This window comes from Triticum dicoccoides, chromosome 1B (genome assembly GCF_002162155.2).
Source record: "Triticum dicoccoides isolate Atlit2015 ecotype Zavitan chromosome 1B, WEW_v2.0, whole genome shotgun sequence".
Taxonomy (NCBI): domain Eukaryota; kingdom Viridiplantae; phylum Streptophyta; class Magnoliopsida; order Poales; family Poaceae; genus Triticum; species Triticum dicoccoides.
Window position 1 is genome coordinate 651,300,602 of NC_041381.1, and position 11,164 is coordinate 651,311,765.

Below are 11,164 nucleotides of genomic sequence, written 5' to 3' on the forward strand. Positions count from 1 at the left end.
GGTAATTTAGGTGTTTCATATATTGTGTTAGCTAGCTAATTAATACAAAGAAGTGTCCTCTCTTATCTCCGTGCTTGGTCGACGCTACGTACTATACGTATAGAGAGGACTAGACACGCTAGCTAGTAAGAAAATGAAGGAAACAGAAGATCATCATGAACATATGCATACAGAGAGAAGTGATATCGACCACCTCTCCTTCTATGAGAGATTGGTCGAACAACAAGTTCTTGTATATCTATCCGACGCTACAGGCTACATATATACAATATAATTATCTCTTACAATATAATCTCCTAATTCCAAATCAACTCAGGGTCCACATGGTATTCTCCGTTTTTAGAGATCACGTGGTCAAGAAAGAATGCCGCCAATTCCTCTTGAATTCCTCGCATACGATCTGGTGGTAGGAGTTGATCCCGCATCCGAAATATCTAATTTGAATAAGGGGGTCAATACATATATATGAATAAATGAAACTGAACACAAATGATGGTAATAAAATAAAATTTTGAATATTATTATTTACGCACTTCATATTGTTTGTCGGAGTAGCCCCGCTCACAGGTTGTGTGGCGGATGGACTCGCAAATGTAGTATCCACAGTAATTATTCCCTTGTTCCTGCCACAACCACTTTACAAGAAATAGAGGTCAATCAAACTGATAATTAGTAAGCATGCTAAATGGTATTGATGAAACTAGCGCTTGAATCACTAGGAGATGCGTGGAACATGCTACTATAGTACATTCTTTCGGGTGTCTAAATTCCAGCTTCTTCGGCAGTCCCGGAGTTTTTGAGGTGAATTTATTCCAAACCCTGCCAGACAAAGAAACCAATTACTTGATATCAGGAAATGAACAAATTGAAGTTGCCGATATGCTGCGATAATGATCGATTTAACTTACTTCTCTAGAATTGCAACCAATTTTATTTTTTAAAGTTCAATTTTTTTTCGTAAAAATACCTTTAGTCCCGGTTGGTGTTACCAACCGGGACTAAAGGTGAAGCTCCAGCAACGGCCACGTGGACGACCTTTAGTCCCGGTTCGTGTAAGAACCGGGACTAAAGGGGGAGGCTTTAGTAGAACCGGGACTAAAGGCCCTTATGAACCGGGACAAATGGCCCTTTTTCGACTAGCGATGGTGTTTAGTGGTTCTTCAAGTCGGCGTTGTTCGATAGTCTCAGCGGCTTCTTGTTAGGTGTGGCGGTTTTTTATGGCCTTCGCTATCTTTTTTATTATCGTTTTTCTTTACCCTGCTTATATACGAGGATTTCTTCGCTAGGATTGTACAAAATTTGAAAGTGTCAATTCTGTACAAAAGTTGAAAGTACTTACTGTTGGTAGCGCCGCGCCGTGGAGTGTGTCGGTGCAATCATGAACTTGAAACCAACACCGTACCCTGAAACTTAACTGAACAATAGATATATGCGGCACGACTGTCATGCGTGTACAGCGTCACGATGTAGTCATCGTCTTTCTTCTTCTACTCCTTTTGTTTCTTTTCCGATGAAGATTTGTCCCAAAGAACTATATCTTCATGATTGGATATGAGTCAACACCTGAACACGACCACATGCATGGTTCCAATGTAGCTTTTTTATTTCTTTGAAACAAGGTTCCAATGTAGCTTTATTAGCACATAAAGAGCATTGCCTACGTGCCTATCTTTCCGGTAATGTGGACGGCCAAAGACTAGGGCACGAACACGAAGCCAGAAAACATATCAATGAATTAATATCTCACAAGAAAAATGAAGTGCTAGGTTTTCAATGGGTGGCGAGAGAGAATCTGTGTGCATGCAGCCATCCGTTCTTGTCTACTTTTATCAGACGAAAACTACTATCATGGCCCCCTATCAAGAGTCTATTGCAATGTATTCATGCAACAAAATATTTTGGTACATTTATACTGCAAGTCAGCACAGCAATCTTGATGCGGAGACAAAGGGCAACAGATGTGCCGGTAGGTATTGGCGCAGTTAGAATTTCTGCTTTCTATGTCAATTGCTATAAGTATGTACAGAAGTTGAAAATGCTAGGTCTGTACAAAAGCCTGCTACCTCAGCTTAACTGAACAATGGATAATGGATATATCGGCCACGACCGTCGTGCGTGTAAAGCGTCACGATACAGCCATCATCTTTCTTCTTCTTCTCCCTTTGTTTCTTTTTTGATGAAGATTTGTCCCAAAGAACTATATCTTCATGATCGGATATACGAGCTCTCACTAAGCAAGAGCACGTGGTTCCAACATAGCTTTATTAACACATAAAGAGTATTTGCCTACGTGCCAATCTTTCTGGTAATGTGGATGGCCAAATTAAAGTCAGGCGATATCCGAACCTGAGCACCAGCAAGTGATCCAGTGCTTCTTCTCTTGGGACCGTTTGATATAGCATTATTTAGAAGTAAAAAGCACTGGTGGCAAGCACCAACACTTCTGGATGGATGCCTCAAGCAAAATTACTTTTGAGTATGCAACTGCCTGTGTTGACACGGTACCAAGCCTCCACCAACCCCTCGCTCTTTGGATGTTATCCTCCCTTTGGGCCACGCAGATTCCGCGTTGGACTTTGACTGTAGGGTGTGTAGTTTAGGGTGGCAACGGCAAAAGATGCCCGGAATGTGATTTTGCCATGGGCTAATCCTTGTGTAAAGTGGATTTTTCTCGTCAGCTAGCCATGAGTGCGCGTGGGTGGTGGCAGACCCGGCCGTCATTGACATCGGCGTCGGAGCCTCGTCCATTCGGCGAGCTTATAAAATGGCTGCTGAGGAGCCCCATTTGTGCAAACCAAAACCATCCATCTCAGATCAGGAGCAACCTAATCAAGAGAGAAGAGCAGCACAGAGCCGTGTTTAATCACTCATCAAGGACCGATGGCGTTTCTGTGAGGATCATTGCGCGTGACGAGAAGCATTGGCAGCCGGAAGATGACGAAGGGGAAGAGCCACGGCGGGTCGGGGTCGTGGCGGCAGGCGCCGGCTCCTGAGAGGGAGCTGTTCTGGAGGGTGAGGCGCGCCGTGCTGCGGCCGAAGCACCGCGCCGTGAGCTTCGGGTACGACCTCAAGAGCTACTCCCAGAACTTCGATGACGGCCTCGTCCCTGCCCATCGCCTCTAGCTAGCCACACCCGCAGGGTCTTCTTGTTCTTCTTCTTCTTCTTCTTCTTCTTCTTCTTCTTCTCCTCAATTTTACTTGCCGCAAGGCCGGAACAAGGCTCGAGGCTGGAGAGTTTGAAGCGTCGTCACGTTGTGATTTGCTCCTCCTCTAGTTCAGCCACGAGCGTATACTAGACAATACTGTTCATACACAAGTTGCTTAGTGTTGAAAGTCTGAAACTGACAATGAAATGTCAGTGTACAAAGAGATTTAGCAAATAGATTGGAAATTCTGATTAAACTAAGATATATTATTCTTCTAAAGAAAGTCTGACATATTCTACAAGTTATTTGCTTGATGGTTAAGAGGGCATACACATGTAATTGTTATCTTGATTTGACGTTGCTCAATATATTCAACGTTTGAAACAACAGCCTTGAGCACATACAACTATACTTCACGCATAAAAGTAGTCTCGGTCCTCGTTGATTCCCCAGCTGAACAAAAACTATTTTGACATGCCAATGGCATGTAAGAGTAATAGAGCAAGATGCCTAACTAGAGCTATAAACATAACTAGAACTCATGGGACAGCCCTGAAAAACTACCAAAGCACTTACTCACCGCCGTTACTCTCTCATATCACTCCATTTGGATTTACCAAAACATCACCCGAAAATACACACCTCACTATATTTCTGCATATAGACCATAAAGAATTCAAATAGTTATGAAACAACAACATTGCCACCACAGCGGGTTGTCACCATTTCTGGCTCCTCCAAATTTTCAGTTGACCTCCATTTTTACCTCGAGCGGTTTTAGTAGAAGTGAGTAGAGGACCACCTGAAGGCAAAAAGCCCGCCCACACTAACCAAGCCAAACAGGAGCAGTCGTAGGAGAGCCACTTACCCAATGGCGATGAAGGTGAACTCCGAGATGCACACCAACACGACATGATGATATCTAGCTTGTATAAACAATATCAGAGATGCCTCATCACGAAAACCTTGGGAAAAATGAACTAAAACCTTTCATTTCCTATACGAACCATGGGACCAGCATTACCAAAGCTAGAACAGGCATCTCTACTATAAAGGGGGGTTGGAGATTGTACATTGTGCATTGGTATTTTTCTTTTAATTGTGTGAAATAAGTGAAACTGATTCTTTGATTTAAGTGAAATTATTTTTTTAGTTGAGTAAAATCAGTACTTTGAATTAAGTAAAATCAATGTAACACAAACTAGTGAAATATATTTTCTTGAAATGAGTGAAATATGTTGTTTAAATCGAGTGAAATCGGTCTCTCCGATAATGAGAGAAATTATTATTTTTGAATTTAGTGATATAAGTCTGTTGAAATGAGTGAAATAAGTGTCTTTAAATTAGTGAAACACTTTTTAAAATTAGTGAAATATGTAGTTTTATACTAGTGAAATCGGTCTTTTTGAAAATGAATGAAATTATTTTTGATGAATAAAATGAAACAATTCTTTTGAAATGACTAAAATTTACGTTTTAGAAATGAAATCCGTGTTCTGAATATTTACACACTCTCAATACTTTAATTAATGAATGAGATCTATTTTTAGGAAAGGAATGAAATATGTCTTCTGAATTTTCTAAACCATTTAAAATATTTCAAATTTGATCTTGTTTAACGATTTCGTTGCCCGGAAGTCAAACATTTAAAAAGATTTTAGAATAATTTTTATTCAAAAGATATCAACGAATTAGTATTTCACAAGGAAAAATGAAAAGCTAGTTTTTCATGGGTGGAGAGAGAGAGAGAGAGAGAGAGAGAGAATATGTGTGCATGCAGCACTCCATCCTTCTCTACCTTTACCAGACGAAAAACTACTATCATGGACTTCTATCGGAGTGATTGCAGTGTATTTCTGCAGCAAAATATTTGGTACCTTTATACTGCAAGTCAGCACAACAATCTTGATGCGGAGATGAAGGGCAACAGATGTGTCGGTAGGTACTGGTGCTGTTAGAATTTCCGCTTTTTATGTCGATTGCTAGATCTGCAACAAAAGTTGAAAGTGGTATGTCTTCACAAAAGTAGAAAGTGCTTATTGTGGATAATGGATATATGGGACATGATCGTGGTGCGTGTAAAGCGTCACGATACAGCCATTGTCTTTCTTCTTCTGCTCCCTTTGTTTCTTTTCTGATGAAGATTTGTCCCGAAGAACTATATCTTCATGATCGGATATACGAGCTGTCACTAAGCAAGAGCACATGGTTCCAACATAGCTTTATTAACACATAAAGAGTATTTGCCTACGTGCCAATCTTTCCGGTAATGTGGATGGCCAAATTAAGTCGGGGGATATCCGAACCTGAGCAGCAACATGCGATCCAGTGCTTCTTCTCTTGGGATAGTTTGATACAACACTATTTAGAACTAAAAAGCGTTGGTGGCAAGCACCAACACTTGTCGATGGGTGCCCCAAGGAAAATTACTTTTGAGTACGCAACTGCCTGTGTCGACACGGCACGAGGCCTCCACCGACCCCTCACTCTTTGGATGTCGTACCCTCCCTTTGGGCCACGCAGATTCCGCGTTGGACTTTGACTGAAGGGTGTATAGTTTAGGGTAGCAACGGCAAAAGATGCCCGAAATGTGATTTTGCCATGCGCTAATCCTTGTGTAAAGTGGATTTTTCTCATCAAGGACCGATGGCGTTTCTGGGAGGATCATTGCGCATGACGAGAAGCATTGGCGGCCGGAAGATGACAGAGGGGAAGAGCCTCGCCAGGGTGCGGTTGTGGCGGCAGGTGCCGGCGCCCGTGAGGCAGCTCTTCTGGAGGGTGAGGCGTGCCATGCCGTGAGTTTTGGGTACGATCTTAAGAGGTACTCCCAGAACTTCAACGATGACCTCGTCCCTGCCCACCGCCTCTAGCTAGCCACACCCCCAGGCCGCAGGGTCTTCTTCTTCTTCTCAATTTTACTTGCTGCCTTGGCTGGACCAAGGCTCGAGGCTGGACCTTGTGATTTGCTCCTCTAGCTCAGCTACCAGCGTACTATTATTAGACAGTACTGTTGGTACACAAGTAGCTTAGTGTTGAAAGTCTGAAACTACCAATGAAATGACACACATAGTGTATCTATTCTGATGTGCTTCCTTCTATGTAGTCTGCAAGCCGTCACTTGCCACAATGGAATGGGATTTTGACTATTTCTGTTTATGTCACAGGGGCTTCTCTAGTTGTCGCTGTCATTTTATTCTCGAGATGAAACCAGTGTAGTATTACTAAGTTGTTTGATATGCGTGCATAACATATTGGGAGTGAAGCGGATTTTCAATGTTAATTTTCAGGAGGCATGATCCGGAACCCCCTTATAAAAGTTCACTCTTTTGTATGTAGATTTCAGCGGTGAGACTAAAACTTATCTCTCTGATGAAGAAACATTATAATGTATTCCATGTAATCAGAATGTTAAGCCCCTCGAAACTCCTATTTGGTAGATAATTGATCATTTATTTAGGCCAAGATCCATCCTTACTAGAAGTATCAGTGTGCATTGCTGCGCTGTTGAATTACGATGCCAAAGTTATGCTCGCCTCATTGCACTGAGAGATTTGGCAAATAGCTTGGAAATTCTGATTAAACCAATATATATTATTCTTCAAAAGAAAGTCTGACATATTCTATAAGTTATTTGCTTGATTTTTAAGAGGGCATATATATGTAATTGTTATCTTGATTTATTGTTGCTTAGTATATTCAAAAGCTGAAACAACAACCTTTAGCGCATACAACCATACTTCACGCATACCGAAAAATACTTTCACCCTGCTTTATATATAAAGCAAACCACCGAAGCACAATGTCCAACAAAGTTCGCAGCAAACACGCACACACACATCGCACACAAGGTAGCACAACACAAGGTACTCAGGTTCTGTTGAGGGCACAGTTCAACAAGCACACAAAAAAGGAAAAACAGACAGGTGGCAGCGCAGAATGTGAAGATCTAATCCGGCTCTGGTGGTGGAGGAGGTAGCAGCGGCGCCAACCGGAGAGCCATCGCGCGAAGATCAGCAATGATGGTGTTGATGGAGGGTACATTATCAGAATGTTCAGGCCCCTCGAAACTCCCATTTGGTAGATCATTGGTCATTTGTGCCGAAATCCATCCTTGCTAGAAGCATCAGCGTGTGTTGCTACGCCGTTGAATTACAACGTCAAAGTTATGCTCACCTCATTGCACCATGAGATTTAGAAAATAGCTTGTAAACTCTAATTGAACCAAGGTATATTATTCTTCGAAAGAAAATCTGACATATTCTGCAAGTTAGTTGCTTGATTGTTAAGAGGGGCATACATATGCAACTATTATCTGGATTTAATGTTGCTCAATGTAAGTATTTAACAACTGAAACAACAACCTTTAGCACATACAACCATACTTCACGCACACAAGCAGCCTGGGTCCTGATTGGTTCCCAAGCTGAACTAAACTATTTTGACATGCCAATAACGACCAAGATAAATAGAGCAAGATACCCAACTAAAGCTACAGACATTGCATAGTCCTGATGGGGCAGCCCTGACTAACTACCGAAGCACCAAAACTCATCACCGCTGCTCTCTCATATCATTCCATTTGGAATTACCAAAACATCACTCGAAAACACACACCTCACTATATTTCTGCTTATAGACCATAAAGGGTGCGAATAGTTCTCAAACGACAACATTGCCACCACGGCGGGTTGTCATCACTTGCCCCTCCAACTTTTCAGGAGAAGTAAGCAGAAAACCACATGAAGGCAAGAATCCCGTCCATTCGAACCAAGCCAAACATAGCAGTCGCAGGAGAGCCACTTACCCAATGGCGATGAAGATGAACATAGAGAACACACCAGCACGACATGATGATATCTAGATTGTATAAGCATTAGACACATCTCATCACAACAATCTTGGGGAAATGAACTAAAATCTTTCATTTCCTATACGAACCATGGGACCAACATTACCAGAGCTAGAACAAGCATCTCTACTATAAAGAGGAGTTGGGGATTGTACATTGTACATTGGCATCTTTCTTTTAGTTGAGTGAAATAATTGAAATTGATTCTTTGAAATAAGTAAATTATTTTTTTAGTTGAGTAAAATCAGTACTTTGAATTAAGTAAAATCAATTTAACACAAACTAGTGTGCCGGTAGAATCAATCTTGAATCTTGATGCAGATACGAAGGGCAACAGATGTGCTGGTAGGAACAGGTGCCGTTAGAATATCCATTTTCTATGTCCATTGCTAGGCCTCTACAAAAGTTCAAAGTGGTTGATCTGTAAAAAAGTAGAAAATGCTTACTACTGCTAGCTCAGCTTAATAACTGAACAATGGATAATGGATATATGGGCCACGACCGTGGTGTGCGTAAAGTGGCACGATGCAGCCATCAACTTTCTTCTTCTCTTCTCTTCTCTTTGTTTCTTTTCCGGTGAAGATTTATCCCAAAGAACTATATCTTCATGATCAGATATATGAGTGGTCACTAACAACTCGACCACATGGTTCCAATGTTGCTTTATTAACACATAAAGAGTATTGCCTAGGTGCCAATATTTCCGGTAATGTGGACAGACAATTTAAATTCGAGCGATATCCGAACCTGAGCACCAGCATGCGATCTAGTGCTTCTTAATGCATACAAGCTGTCTGGGTCCTTGTTGGTTCTGAAGCTGAACAAAAACTATTTTGAGATGCCAATGAAGTCTAAGATAAATAGAGAAAGATACCTAATTAAAGCTACAGACAGAACATAGAACCCATGAGATGACCTTGACTAACTACCAAAGCACCACCACTATTACTCTCTCATATCACTCCCTCTGGACGTACCAAAACATCACCAAAATACACATCTTACTATATTTCTGAATATAGACCATAAGGGGTTCCAATATTTCTCAAACGAAACCATTGCCACCACATCGGGTTGTCATCACTTCCGGCCCTCCAAGTTTTCATTTTGCCTCCATTTTTTCCTCGGGCAGTTTTAGTAGAAGTGAGCAGAAAACCACTTGAAGGCAAGAAGCCCACCCACTCCAACCAAGCCAAACAGGAGCAGTCGCAGGAGAGCCACTTACCCAATGGTGATGAAGATGAACTTCGGGACACACCAACACCACACGATGATATCTAGCCTGTATAAGAAATGCTAGAGACATCTCATCACAAAAGCCTTGGGGGGAAATCAGCTAAAACCTTTCATTTACTACCAAAGCTAGAACAGGTATCTCTACTATTAACGGGGTGATGGTGATTGTGCATTGTACACTGGTGTCTTACTTTTAATTGTGCGAAATGAGCCAAATCGGTTCTTTAAAATAAGTGAAATATGTTTTGAGTTGAGTGAAATCACTACTCTGAATTAAGCGGATCAATGATTCATAAACTAGTGAATCTTGTTTTCTTCGGAAATGAGTGAAATATGTTCATTAAAGCGAGTGAAAGCCTCTTTGATAATTAGGGAAATTATTTTTTAAATGACTGAAATAAGTCTTTTGGAATGAGCAAAAACTGTTTGAATGAGTGAAATATGTAGTTTTAAACAACTGAAATCGGTCTTTCTGAAAATAAGTGATATTATTTTTTAATTGAATGAAATAATTATTTTGTAATAAGTGAAATCTACGTTTGAAATGAAAAAAGTGCCTTGAATGTTTCCATACTCTCCGTTTTCAATTAATGAGTGGAATCTGTTTTTTAAGGAAGGAGTGGAATATGTTTATGAACTTTTAAAATCATTTAACTATATTAAAATTTGATCTTGTTTTAACTATCTTATCGCCAAGAATTCAAATATGTTATATGGTTTTAAAATAAAAATTATTCAGAAGATGTCAATGTATTAATAGCTCAAAAAATGAAGTGCTAGTTTTTCAATGGGCGAAGAGAGAGAATCTATCTGCATTTTACCATACGAAAAGATACTATCATGGACTCCTGTGAGAGTGCATTGCAATTTATTGTTGCAGCAAAATATTTGGTACCTTTATACTGCAAGTCAGCACATCAATCTTGAATCTCGATGCAGAGATGAAGGGCAGCAGATGTGCCAGTAGGTACCAGTGCTATTGGAATTTCCACTTTCTATGTCAATTGCTAGGCCTCTACAAAACTTGAAAGTTGTAGGTCTGTAAAAAAGTAGAAAGTGCTTAATGCTGCTAGCTCAGCTTAATAACTGAACAATGGATAATGGATATATGTGCCATGACCGTGGTGTGTGTAAAGCGGCATGATGCAACCATCGACTTCCTTCTTCTCTCTTTGTTTCTTTTGCGATGAAGATTTTTCCCAAAGAACTATATCTTCATGATCGGATATGAGTGGTCACTAACAAAAACCACATGGTTCCTACGTAGCTTTATTAACACATAAAGAGTATAGCCTGCGTGCCAATGTTTCTGGTAATGTGGACGGTCAAATTAAAGTCGAGCGATATCCAAACCTGAGCATGAGCATGCGATCCAGTGCTTCTTAATGCATACAAGCTGTCTTGGTCCTTGTTGGTTCCAAAGGTTAAAAAAAATATTTTGACATGCCAATGAAGTCTAAGATAAATAGAGAAAGATGCCTAATTAAAGCTACAGACAGCACGTAGAACTCATGTGACGACCCTGACTAACTACCAAAGCACTAACTCACCATTGTTACTCTCTCATATCACTCCGTCTGGATGTACCAAGACATCACCGTAAATACACACCTCACTCTATTTTTGAATATAGACCATAAAGTGTCCCAATATTTCTCAAATGTCAACATTGCCACCACAGTGGGTTAACAACACTTCTGGCCCTCTAAATTTCAGTTCGCCTCCATTTTTTCCTCTGGCAATTTTAGTAGAAGTAAGCATAAAACCACCTAAAGGCAAGAAGCCCATCCACTCCAACCAAGCCTAACAGGAGCAGTTGCAGGAGAGACACTTACGCAATAGCGATGAAGATGAACTCAAGGACACACCAACACCACATGATGATATCTAGCTTGTATAAGCAATATTAGAGACATCTCATCACAAAACCTTC

At 40.7% G+C, this 11,164-nt stretch overlaps 1 pseudogene; it reads left to right on the plus strand.

Moving 5' to 3' along the window:
* The first annotated feature begins 2,880 nt into the window (after positions 1-2,880).
* LOC119311144 lies at positions 2,881-3,425 on the plus strand (annotated as a pseudogene).
* The last annotated feature ends 7,739 nt before the right edge of the window (positions 3,426-11,164 follow it).